We start from the raw sequence: 14,407 nt of genomic DNA, 5'->3' as shown, positions 1-14,407 counted from the left end.
ATTTTTCTCTTCTGCTCTGCATTGCTTAAGAATCATATATTGTACAGCTTTTATGTAGAGTGGACAAAATTCCATTTTTTAACCATTAGATAGAATTCTTCCACCTGGAAAGCCAGCTCTGGTTTGCCAGCTCTGGCAAACCTGCAAATCTGTACCAGCAAGTCTATTTTGCACTTCAGCTGCAGGCATACTGTGCATCCTGTGGAGGACCTCAGTGCAGACTGAGAGACCCTGCAGCAAATTCCTTCAGCCTCTGTTCTGCATAATGCAGAAATAGTCCCCATGTGATGTGTGAGCAAACCATTTATGAGGCAGCTTCTGGGAAATCATGGGAGGCATAAAGGCATTAATAATAAATAAAACTGAAGTTCTGGATATTCTGTGCCCATCTCTTTGGTTTTTGAATGATAAACGTCCATGTCTGCAAGTTTTCATTCATTATGATCACCAGAAGCAATATTTAAAAAAAAATGCCAAAACAAATCAAGTCTGAGATACAGTACAAGCTCCAAAAGAAGGATTTTTGAATAAATAATAGATACAAGGAGTTGCATTTTGTCCTTTGTTTTGTATAAAACAAATTTTCTGTACAGCTTAGTTCCTTTATGCCAAATCAGTCTGAATTATATGTTCCAGGTAGAAGGTACCCAGAAACAACCTACCATTGACTAAAAAAAATATTCTCTTTTTTTTTTTCTTTTCTTTTTTTTTTTTTTAATGAGAATGAGAAATGTTTCTTTCATTGGCATGAAAAACTATACCTACCTGGGGGGAAAAAAACCCTCAACAACATATATTCAGATGTCACAGTGCATTTAATTCTTGGTTTAGTGAAGAGTGAAAGAGATCTTTAACTAGGCTGATAATTCTCTGGAAGTTAGGCATTAGGCAGTCCTGCAGCTTGTGGACATTGCTGTTGTTCAAGCCTTTGAATGCAGTGAGAGCTACTTGGAGAGCACTTTGGCCCTAAGTTACTCCACACTTATTTACCTTTGGGGTCTCAACACAATTTCTACAGCTATTGCACAATATGTGCTGATGACTGGAAATTCCAGAAGCTAATGCCCTCCCAGACTTTGGCATCAGGGATCAGTGGTATTGCTTAAATAACCTCTGGATATTGTGACTAATTTCTGTCAGAACAACAGCTAACTCATTGCAACAACTGCGAAAGAACATGTGGGAAAAGTAGCAACAAGCACTGAGCAGTGTCTTGGCCTGTCTTCCATGCAGAGTGTTGAGGAATTGATCCACTTACCAGATGTAAGAGACAAGTCTAGGCACCTTTCCTGATTCCTCAGGTCCACATATGGAGCATCAAAGAGGTGAACTCTGCTAGCCATATTTTTTGAAAATGGAAACTTACTCAGTTCAACAGAAATATTTGGGGGTGTAGACACTTCCCCAAGATGCAGGATGAAGATATTCTGGTATGTGATATCACTTGAGTATCATCTTTATGAAGAAGTTTGTGAGGCTAAAGGAGAGTGGGTAAGAGACAAGGCAATAACCAGATTTACTAGTCCACAGTTACTCTGAGGAGTAGTGCTTTCCTTGTGGCTCTTTTAATGTGGTTCTCTTTGGTGTTTTGAATCTGTCCTGCCTGCAGCCAGCATTGATGATTATAGATTATACTGGACAATTTCTAGCATCTGAATTGCTCTAGCATGTTTTCAGATAGTTCCACAAATTACTATTGTCATTTATTTTGGATATTGTTTTAAATTACTCTGTTTCTTTTATGCATGGCAGTAACGAGAACCAGCTTTTGTTCCATATAGGCTGGCAAGCAGGCAGCAATCGAGTCCTGATGTGTACCAGTAAACTCTTCCTCCCAAAATGCTCCCACGACTGTCACTTCTGAAAAATGTGGTCCCAGCTAGCAGAACAAGTGAGACCTTGCAGGCAGCTGAAGAGAGGCTGTCTGTTTAATCCATAGCTAAAGAGAAGTGGGAAAGCAGTAGGAGCTCAGTAACTTCCTGGATATGAACAATGTTGTCAGCTGAAAACTTGGCAAAGCAGATTCATGTGGGGGCAAGGACAAAAGCAGAGAGAATAAGAGGAGAATTGTCCAGTAGAGTACAAGAGGATGCTGTATTTAATAAAAAAAAAAGGAAGCACAGTGTAATTAAAAACAAAACCAAACCACCACACAAGCCCGTCATGCAAATACAAGAGAAAGGAGAAAAAACCACTGTATGCAAATCAAGCAAGTGTAAAACATTTATGTGAAAACGCATGTTTTATTTCATAAAATACCTATGTAAAATCTATTTCTACTGTGTTTAATAGACTGTCTGTGTAGAAAAGTGCATATCAGGGTCAGTTTACTTCTGCTTTGTAAATCTGCTCAAGCCAGCACTGCTGGCAGGTTATTTCCCTTGACAGGTTATTCCCTTGAATCCAGCAGCAGCATTCCCACCTGGATAAACTGGTGCCTGGATAAGGCACAAACTGCTTTACCTTCGTTCAGCTCTCCAACCAGGGTCACTGAAGAGAGTCACTTTTCATCTTCATTCCAGCAAGTTCAAGGGCCAAGCCTTGTAGTACTGTAATTTTAACATCTTATAGCTTAACATTTAATGGGAGTTAGACCAGTATAAAGAATGATGAAGCAGTTCCAAAGGTGTCCATGGGAAATTCTTCTCAACCACAGGGAATGATCCTAAATGAAAAGAGTTTGGAAATTGAGCGGAATTTGACCTTGGCAGAAGGTGAACTGAAATCAGGGACTGGCACCCTTTCAAGGGTATTTTTCCAGTCACTATTTTTCCTGCCCAAGTTAGAGGTTAAGCATCCTAGTAGGAAGTTGATGGGAGGCAGAGACACCATTCTTAACCAAACAATGTGCTACTGATGAAAGGTTGAAACCCCTCAGGAGACAGGGCTGGAAACTGCTGCCTTTTGTAGACTAGACATTCGGGTGGCAGCCTTTGATTGATAGAACCTGACGTATTTCCAAAGAAATACTTGTATTCCACCTTTGCAATGTTTCTGACCCTGATTTTACCATCCTTTCTTTCTAAGAACATTTTGTTGTATTCAGTGTTGCAAGCAAATGCTGTGACCAGTCAAGAAATCAACCCAAAAGATAAACACAGAAGTAATTTGTTTTGTATTATTCTGCATCTTCTCTTTCTTTTACTTTTTTTCTGTCAAACAACCAAATCATTAAGTACCTTGGAGAAACTTCTGATTTTTAAAAACAGTAAAGGAATCTGCATCAAACAGCAGTGATAGCTCTAGTAGTGGTGATAAAACATGCAACAAAACCTTGCAGTAACACAGCAAGTTTCCATCCCACTTTAGTCCGGGGACTAGGATACAAATAGCAACAGTGAAAATGTGTCCAAAAGAAATAGAGATTTACAAGACACCCTTATTTCTTCAAAATTTTTACTCTCTTCCTTCGACATGCATACATGCAAATTTCTAGCATTTACATTTGGTGGGCTTAATTACTATATTCTGCAAAATTATTCATTCATTCCTTTCACAGAGCTGTAATGAGGAGCCCAAAACTGAGATTCTCACACTGATTCTCACGTTTTTTATCTCACCCAAACTGGATGTCTACAAATTAGAGCTACGCAGCAAAGCCTTCTATTACATCCAACAGAAAGAAACAGTTCCCTCCAGAGGAGCCTTATGTCACAAGTTATGCAAGTTTTAGACTTGTCTCCAGGTTGGTTTCTAAGAGGAGTGAGATGAGTTGAAATGCTCCCTCTCTCAGTCCCCTGATGTTGAAGAGCTTTAGGGTTGGTTTCCCATAGCCCAAGCAAGTCTGACAGAAGGTTTTTCTCTTCCCAAGAACCTGGAGCCTATGGGATACTTTTCCATGTGTATATTTAGCAGCCCTTTGGAAGTATCACTTGGAAGAATCACTGTAAAATTGCAGTCTGAGATGAATAAGTTTTAGCTGCTTAAACTTCCCAAGATAAATTTATTTCTGAGGAGTTCTGTATGTTTGTTTTTGTGGAACTGGTTAGAGGGCTATGTTCCTGACTGCCTGCTACAGAGATTGGTTCTCATTTTAGTTTCAGAGGTAACTTGCTGTTCTCAAGTGTTATTTCTGTGGGGAAAAAAAGTCTAGAAATCTTTAGGGGAAATACAAACAGCGTGTTACACATGCTCTGTATTTCAGCAATTGAATTCCTGAGGGAAGTACCTGATAGTGGAGAAATTAAAACAGTGAACTTGATACAGACATACATGGGAAGCTCAAAAGTGAATTTGATTAAGAGTAAAATGGCAAATAGTTAAGCTTTTGTGCCAGTTCTGAACTGTGATTAGAAACAGTCATCTGAGTTTTCTGTGAGGGAGAGGAAACTCGCCTAAACTCACTTAAAACACATGGGGCCATCTTGGTGACTCTTCAGCTTATAGTTGTTTGTATCCACCAGGTTTGTAGTTGTGCCTTTTCCAGATAGCAGTTCACAATTTCATACATCCAGGTGTAGCCCATATATAAGAAGATCCATATCAGGACATTCACATTTTAAATCAATATAATTTTGTGTAACATTCCTTCTTTCCATTCTCTTCTCTCTTCCAGCCTAATTGCATCAAACAGCAGTGATGGCTGTAGTAGTGGTGCACTGCTGCCAGAAGCCATATGTCTTCATTTTGAATATTTGTATGTAGTCTATAGTCCCCTTTGCTTTATTGCTTCTGACTGATCTTTGTTTTTAGAGCAATTCATCAGTTTAAAAATAGATGGGTGTGTTACATTCAAAAATCCCATTGAAGAATGAATTATTTGATATTTTCCTATTGAAAAATGCTAAATAAGAATTCTTTGTATGGTGAGACTCTATAAGACTTCCTTAACACAATTAATTATGTGTTTCTGGGCAGTTTGATATTCCAAAAGAACATTTTTTAATGAAAATGAAGTTCAAAAAATGCAAGTCAAACTAAATTCCCTTACTGTTGCCATTATCATATCACTGTTCCAGTGTGTCACCACTCTTACAGCAAAGAATTTCTTCCTAACACCTAATCTAAATCTGCTCTCAGTCTGAAGCCACTACCCCTTGTCCTGGCACTACATGCCCTGGTAAAAATCCCCTCCAGCTCTCTTGTAGGCCCTCTTCATGTACAGGAATTCAACTATAACTTTTCCAAGTTATGAACCAATAGTTAGGGAGTGATTTTAAAATAGGTAGTTTACATGGCTGAATCAAAGATTATCTCGAAATTCTTCTGGCAGGGGTTTGTTACCATTTCCTATCACCTTTTCCCACCATGTCAGGCTATCCTGCAGTACCTGAGCTGCTTTGCTTTCTGCAGAGCAAGATGTTGAATGGTTGAGGTGTGTTCTGTCTGAAGTGGATGGGTAAACAGTGGCTTTAGCCTGCAAGAAAGGACAATGAAGGGAAACCAAGGCTTGCTAATGGAAGAACCAGTGAAGCCCAGTAACAGGCTGAAGATTTTCAGATTTCTCTGTGATAGACATTTTAATAAGAGATTGGACAAATATGTCAGGGGAAGAAGGTTGTTCTGGTGATGGATTGGGACCTCACAAAACACCAGAACTCTGGTGTTCAATGATTTTAAATCCATGATGAGACCTTTTGTTTTCTGTAACTTAAAGGAGTACATACTCCAAATTGTCAGGAAAGTTCAGACCTATGCTCAGACACTTGGGCAAGTCACTATGGCCACTAAAGTATTTTGTAACATAGGAATGCTGCTAAAATCTCACTCCTTGGAAGCAAATACTCAGGACAGCACATGGAAGAGGCAGCCTGAGTTTGTCCCAGCTGCTGCTTCACATGATTGCCAGGATGTAGCTATCCACATCACCATTTAATGGCTGTTTGCCAGCAGAGGAGAAGTCTTGCTCAACAAATGCAAGAAGCTTTTGCTTGCCCTTCCAACAGCCTAAAACAAAACAACAGACCACCCTGCACAAGGAGCTCAGTTTTATAGAGGTTTTGAGAAGAGAAAGTAAGATGGGAAAATATCTGACTTTGAAATAGTTTCAACACAAGTTTGGGAGTGAAGAGGTCTCAAGAAACAAAGACAGAGAAAAGGGTATTTAAGAAAGAACAATGGTAAAGGAAAGCCTTGTTTCAAAGGCCCATGCGAAACCAAGTTTGCTTGTTCAGAAGGTAAGTTGTGATGCAGATACATTCTATAACCTAATTTTCTTTTGATAACCACACAGTGGGGCGGTTTGGCACACCAGCTCTGCCAGGTTCACTAGATTTAAATAGAATTAAATACTTTGTTTGGAAACAAGACTTGCTGCTTTTGCAGGTATCAGCTGCAGTGCTTAAAGAAAGCTTTTTAGGAGGGAAAAGAAACAGCAGGCAGTGATGTTTGCCAAGTCAGACTTATTTGGGAAGTCAATAGGCTAAATCTCTACTCCCTTTGTTTTCTTATTGTTTTACTGATGTGAAATCATCTTTAAAATCTTGACATATCTTTTGGTGTTTCTGGACTCTAGAGACCCTTTCTAGACCTACACATCCGCAATGCACAAACCCAAGTTGCTCCTGCTCCCCGTTTGTGTAGATCAAAGAGGAGATAACATCCCCACATATTGACAAGGTACTGTTTTCTAGGTGTATATTGTAGACTTTCTTAGTAATTTTTGGGCTAGCTATGAGCTGACCATTGTATTGCAGAGCAGTGCATGCACTGAGGAGCAGTAGACCAGCTCAGTAGTACTCATTACACAATTAATTAGCTTTGTAATTAATTGTGTAATTAGCCTTACACAAGTTGAACTCACAGAACTTTGCACACGTTTAGGAGACCTAAACTGGACCTAAATTCTCCCCTATTCCCAAAGCAATGGAACAAAATCTTATCAATGTGTTTTCCTGTGAAATGGAAAGCAAGGAAATAACTGCACTTTCATTTTTACTGCATATTTATAATGTAAGATGACATCAGAATTTAAATATGGAGAAGTGGCATGAAAACAGGTGTTGTAACTTCATCTCGTGGGAAAGAAGTGATGGTGTTATTTCTGAGGTAGTCACAAATGCAATACTGTACTTCATTTCCACCCTTACCTGTATTGTATTGCATTGTATTCATGGAAGGAAAAAAAAAGCAGAAAACAAATGCTGCAGAGTAAAACAAAAAGTGTAGAGTAAAACAGAAAGTATAGAGTGTGACGTGTCATATTCCAAAACGATGATTTGCATCTGATTGAATATGTTATTACTTTTTCTTGTAAAAGAAAAAAAATAGGGAGAGAATTAAATCAAAGTAGGAAACAGAAAAGAGCCATGGGAAACAGATGAATGATGACATCCAAAGAATGGCATGAAAAACTGAAGAAATGCTACACAAAGCCAGGAAGTTGTCATTCTGTGATCATCTCCAGCACTGTTTCACCACATCCAGCAATGAAGGACACACAGATGTCACCATGAGAAATTCACAATTTGAATAAAGTTCCACAGCAAGCAATGGAAAGGCTTTGATTAACTCCAGAGGGCTTTGGATGTGTCTCTTTCCATATCCTGGCTCATTTTGGCTCAGCACCTTAAATCACTATTTTCCTTTTTAATAATAAAACTTTCCATTTCTGTGGTGACATATATCCACAAAGCTCAGTGAAAGCTCATAATATTTCCTTTTATGACTTCTATTAATATCAAGCAAGATTAAAGTCTTTTGTCTTGAAATGCAGGTCTTCCAACCTTCTCACAGTTCAGAGGCAGCTCAAAATTTTAATTACTTTTGCTAAGAAATTGTAGCATGTTGAAGAATGTTGTCATTCTGATTTAGAGAAAATACAATGCCATGAAGCTGAATCAGGGGAGGTTTAGGCTGGATATCAGAGAAAGGTTTTTCCCCCAGGGCAGAGGTCACAGCACCAGCCTGACAGAGCTCAAGAAACATTTGGACAGTGCTCTCAGGCACAGGGTGTAACTTTTGGGGATGGTGCTGTGCAGGCACTGGAGTTGGACTTGATGACCCTAGTGTGTCCCTTCCAACTCATCATATTCTATAATTCTTTGATTTCTTATGACAAAAATACTATAAAATATAATAACTTAAGAAGTTATTCACATTTTGAAATATCAAGTCAGAGATCATTCTTCAGTTTTATGTTTTACTTATGAAATTAGATCTTCTTCTTTTATACATATGACAGTCAACATCTATCATTAATTACAGTCTGAAATACAAATTATCACTGCCTGTAACACATTATAATGTGATGAAGTATGGTTGAAAAACCCAGTTTGATTTGGTTTTCTTTTCTAGATTGTGGAGTAGACTGCTCTCTAGTACCATAGCAATAAACAAAATCTCTCAATTTGTGCCTTTTTTCCCCCTTTTTTAATTAGTATCTCCTGTTTATGTTACTACAAAATTGTTTGATTATTTAAGGCAGGGCAACACACTATGAAAACTAATGGAAATAAAGTAAAAAAATTTCTCTTGAGCACAAAAAATAGTATATAAGTTGTTCTGCTACATGTTAAAGAAATGGAAAAAGTGCTTGTGTATAGCAATATGACAGCAGATTCTTCTGGGAAATCTGTCCTGGATTATACATAAGTGAAAAAAAAATAAATTGAATAGATAACCAGTGATTTGTAGATAATGAAGTTAAAATGCCTGTGCAGAAATATAGGCAGCAATGAGCACACATGACTGGTGTGTGCCTCTGTGGGTAGGGGGGTCAGGGGCATGTGTGTGTGTGTGCAGGTTGCCTGCCCGAGGAGGGATTTCCAAATCCCAAAAGATGAGACCAATAAAGCAAAGAATAGCACTGCTATTTTAGCAACAAGAAACAAGAAAAGAGCAGCTCCAGCAGGAGCAGCTTGATGCAAGAAAAGGGCTTTTATCTCTCCTTCCATCCTGATATCATAGCCAAGCATCATGATGAGACCTTCAGTTCCAGGGCAACAGTACACTCCATTTTTAAGGGCCAAAACGGATTCCAGTGAGGCTGTCTTGATTAATTAAAAATAGCCTTGTGCTGAAGTGGAAGAGCACTTGTTCCAAAGCCCACTGAAGTCAATAGGAGTTGACTTCAATTGCCTTTGGATCTAGGCCAAGGTAGAGGCACCATGAGGTCATAGTTTAACAACTTTGTTCTGAAGGACAAAGCCTAAAATGTTCCAGCACTGCTGAGTTCCTCACTTGACTCCAGGAGGCTTCAGTAGACAGTTTGTGTTACAAATTGAATCAACTTTCCTTTAGTGGAGAGGGTGCTACTGAGTGCTCAAGTCAGAAAAGCTTGTGGTTGCAGTGGTTGGGGTTGCCACTCGAGCAGGGAGGGGTCTTGGGGATCTCTGAAGTTTTCTCCATAAATTACAGCCATGCATCTCAACTCCCTGCTCCAGCTGGCCTGGACCACTCAGTAACTGCATCTCTCCATAGCTGTGACTGCAGGGATTGTCCTGAGGGCTTATTTTTTTTTTTAGATTTCCAATAAATTAGTAAAAAGACCCATGCATCTTTTGAGCACTATTTCCTGCACTCTCTCTCTTGTGTAGAAGCTTTCCTCTTTTATCTCTCCCAGCTCGCAGCACCATTCCAGCCCTTTGCTCCAGCATTCCAGGTCTGTGTTTGTGTCCTTCCTGGCTTTGCACATCTCCTTTGGCCATCTGAGGTGAGCTCATACTGCTTTGCTGGGTAATCCTGGGCCCATAAAATGTTGCTTTTGCATTTGTCCCACAGCCATGGGGTGGGTTTGCAGACCCCAAGATTGTCCCCAGCCCAGGAATGGGGTGTGCCACTGTAGCACTGCTGAGCTGCTCTGGGGCAGTGAGGGTAAGGTGATCCCTGGGGAATATCCCAGAGGGGCAGATGTCTGGAGAGGTGGTGAGAGCTTCAGGATGAAGCAGGTGGAGCATATGAATGGGGCCTTGCTTGACACTGGGTCTGATTTTGATCCAGTCTAAACCAACACACAGTCTTGCATGCAAAATAAAAAATACTTGTATCTTGTCCCTGAAATTGTTTGTGAAAGTTTGCTTAAATCCAGTATGAGCCCCAAAACATAAGCTCAAATATAAGAAACATAGGAAAAATCTATTACAAATGAAACTGTGACAAGAGAATGGGTCCCACCTGCCTCTCTAAAGGCAATATTATGGTAGACAATTTTTTCTTTTTTCTCATTTTTCTTTTTATTTTTCTTTTCTTTTTTCTTTTTTTTTCTTTTTTTACTTTTTTCTTTTTCTTTTTTGTTTTCTTTCCTTTTTTCATTTTTTTCTTTTTTATTTTTTTTATTTCCTTTTTGGTTTTTTTTATTTTTATTTTTTCTTTTTGTTTTTGTTTTATTTTTTTTTCTGTTTAGTTTTTTCTCCTGCAACAGTTGTAAAATCAAAAGAAACAAAACAGGACAGAAGAAAATGCTATGACTTTGGGCTAGATTTGCCTGTGCAATAGAGCCTCATACAATTAACAGCCTAGTCCTATGTAGCTGTCTCAGATGATTTGGATGGCATTCAATTCTCATCAGAAATATCTTTAATATTTCTGAAAGCATCAGGTTTTGAGAAATATTTAGCATCCTGTAAAAAGAGTAAAATCAAGACAGGCTTATTCCTGGGAAAGGGTAACATGAGCTTTTCTTGTGATCAGAAATTTATTAATTCAATATCCCAACAAAAACACAGCACCCACCCTACTCCCTACCCCTCATCTATCTTAGGCTTATGTATTTTCCAGCACAATTATTTGCTGTTACACATGATAGGTACAGTCCCCTGTCTGCTTCCAGTAGTTTGAGCTCTAGTCTGATGAGTTCTGCCACTAAGGATGTTTGCTCGTTCTTATCCTTGATCAAAGCTTATGTCAGGAAGTATTTTGCACTAGTACTGTTAAAAAGGTAGCTTAAATAAATAACACAATTTTTATTTTCTGTACATGAAGTGATTCTTTCATGGACAGTAAAGTTTTTGTCCATTCTTACTGAATAAACTGTATTTTTAGTCTATTATCTCCCATCATTATTGTAATGTTACTCAATAAACTAAATGCTTTATTTGTTCAGCAGGGTGACAGTGTATTTCCTTAACAACACAACATCATTGTGTGCTTTAGGAAACAGCTGCACAAACCAGTAAAGTGATGACACATACTTGGAATTTTCTCCATCTCTCAACCCCATTTTGATGAATATCCCATGAAATGAATAAAAGCTATCTGCTGTAAATGTCAGGCAGGTGCTATGCAGCTGCACACCAAACACGGAAAGACTATTTCATGAGAATCTATCTGCTCTATCTATCTCTTCATCTCTCCATCTCTGCACTGTGGCTACCCATCTACATCTTTTTCTGTCCACTCTGCCTAAATCTCATCTGTAAACCTATTTCAGTCTAAACATCAGCTTGCTTCTCTCTAAATCCAGGTTTTACTTCCTGCTGTGGCAATGACATCTGAAGCCTTTTGTTAAAGGCATTAAATACAGCTTGTTTTCTAGATTTGGCATTGGTTGGAATGTCCTATTAAAGGATATTCAAGAATGTCAGCTCTCCTTTAGGCACCATTTAATTAAGTTGTTTGAAATGCTTATCAAAATGCAGCTAACTTCTGAATTTTGAATATAACTGTTTGCACAGTTCTTTCAGAATAGAGAATTTTTAAAAGAAGTTTTGTCTCCATATTGTTCTGGATGGAAGCAAAGAGGCATTTTAATGCCAACTTCTCCAAGATTTGCTGCCAAAGTAGGCACATTTCATTCAGCTGGATGACAGACAGTATGAGTTTGCTTCAATGAACCCTGATATTATGTAGGTACAACAATCTCCACACTTCTGAAGAGGTGACAGATCCAGGAGAGTGTTGGTCTATGCCATCCCAGATGTGCTTGGCATATTCTGGTGATCAGATTTGGGGTGGCTCCCTGTCCACCATCATACTTCTCCATTGTCTGTGACTTATGGGTGGGACTGACACATTCCAAAATGTGCTCTAAATGACAGGCATCTACCTAAAAGCTACTCATACCCCATGAATTTTTCTATTATACCTGATGTGTATGTATCAGTGTGTGTACATGTGTGTATCTATATATGTGCATCATTGCATACACATATTTATATATATAAAATAGAGTAATAGAATACTTCAGTTGTAAGAAAGCTACAATGTTCATCTAGTGCAATGCCTGCACACTTGGTTATGTATTCCAGTGCATCAGATGTATATTTGTGTGTGTGTGTGTCTCTGTGTAAAGAAGAACCATCAATGCTGTGTGTAAATTCATGGTGTCAGCTTGTAGCCATGTCATTGCAGAACTGTGAGGAGTAGGGTTAGGATTAATACATTAACACACCAGGTGCTTGCCCTGCAATGAGGGACCTCAGCTAGCTGGAGAAATGGTCCAGCAAGAATCTTCTAAAGTTCAACAAAGGGAAATGCCAAGTCCTGCAGCTGGGGAGGGGTGGCCCTGTGCATCAGGACACATTAGGGCCGAGCCAGCAGGAGAGCAGCTCTGCAGAGGGAGCCCTGGGGGTACCCTTGTACACCAAGTTGACCATGAGCCAGCAAAGTGCCCTCACAGCAAAAATCAGCAATGTCCTGGCCTGAATCAGAGGCTGCATTGCCAGCAGGTCAGGGGAAGTGACCCTTCCTCTCTATTCAGCTCTGAATATCTGCAGTGCTTGGTTCAGTTCTACACTATCAGTACACTCTGGACACAGACCAAGACAGACAGGTACATACTGGAACAGATCCAGAAAAGGACCACAAAGATGATGAAGGAAGTGGAGCATCCTATATATGGGTAAAGGTTGATTCATCCTGGAGAAGAGAGAGCTTAGGGGGAATCTTGCAATGTATATAAATACCTGGTCAGAAGATACAGATACTCTTCTCTGTGGTATCTAGTGAGAATACAGGAGGTGATGTCACAAGCTGAAGTACTGATTATTGTATTTAAACATCAGAAAAAAGCTTTTTTTAATGTGAGGCTGATTTAACACCAAAATAGATTGCCCTGAGAGGTTGTGGCATCTCCAGCCTTGGTGATATCTAACACCTGAGAGGACACTGGGAAACCTGCTCTTAGCTGACCCTGCTTTGAGCAGGGAGTTGTACTAGGTGAACTCCAGAGGTGCCTTGGGAATTTCAACAATTTTATGATTCTATGGGAATGTGATTCTGTGGATGGAGGTGTCCAGAATTTCTTATTTGCTCAGCATTTTACCTTAATTTTGGGTCAGATACCTAAGAAGCTTCCCCTAAATGCATTCAACAAACTTCTAGAAGCACTGACATTGCTCATTGAATGCCTGAGAGACACCAATGCATGGATTGACTTTCCTGATATTCCACACACTCTGAGTACCCAAGTAATACTTATCCTTTTTTTTTTTTTTTTAATTTTTGGTAAGAGTACTTTATCCAATAGATATATTATAAAAATTGTACCATTCCCATGTTTTCCTTTCAGTTTCAGTCTCTTTGTATAGCAAACTGCACAAAGTTTACTGGGTAAACTTTACTCACAGTAATCTGTGGTCTTTACCATTATGCTGGTCCCATGACCAGCTAGAGGCAGATAGAAGGAAAACTTCAAAATCAATTTTCAGCTGGTTCTGTTACCTTGGTTTCACTGGCATTGATTATTCACACTCAAAATCCTTACCAGGGGGAGGAGTAGCTGGGGTCTGTTTTTTCATGTCTTCGAAGGAGGAAACAACATTTAAGTGAACCAGTGTTCCTTACATACCACTCTCAAAGCAAGACAGTCTCAGCTGAAATGAGCAATGGTGATGACCATTTTTCTTATGGCACTGTAAAAGCTGAATGAACTCAATAATTTCACAACTTACCCTAGACAAAGCCTTATGTGTTTTCATAGGACAAATATGTTCTATGAATATGAAAACAAATCTTTGTCACCTGAAGTTTTCTAAAATAATTTTCTTTAAACTTCCAATATATAATGACATATATATGTTAAAAAACCCCCAAAACTCCTCTGACTTTAATTGATCAGATTTTCTATTTCATTAGTGCCTGAATGTTAAATTTGCTTTAGGTAGAATTGCTAATAAGCATTCAAGAAGTAGGCCTATAGGTCTTATAACTCCCATGTTTCATTTGAAAACATAAATATTTTTACCAGGAAAAAAAATATCCACTACCTAACAGAGGTGATGAAAGCTTATTTTTATTTGGGTTTTCCTCCTCAGCTAGTAAACAAATACAAATGGATGAGGTCAGCTAGGTGTTTCAAAGAATTTTATAAAAGGATAGATTCTGTATAAAAATAAAATGTCTCCTTGGTGTTTTTTTTCTGTTTATTTTATTAAAAATCTTTTTCTTGACATACATATCCACAAAATACTAATTCTTCCCATACATGAATAAGAAAAATTAGAATTTTCCTTAGTAAGGTTGAAACTGTAGGATTAAGATATACATTAAAGACTAGAGAGATATAAGACAGTCCCACGGTAATTAGAAT

The sequence above is a fragment of the Cyanistes caeruleus genome, chromosome 2 (assembly GCF_971803275.1).
Source record: "Cyanistes caeruleus chromosome 2, bCyaCae1.hap1.1, whole genome shotgun sequence".
NCBI lineage: Eukaryota > Metazoa > Chordata > Aves > Passeriformes > Paridae > Cyanistes > Cyanistes caeruleus.
Note: the sequence above shows the minus strand (reverse complement) of the source record.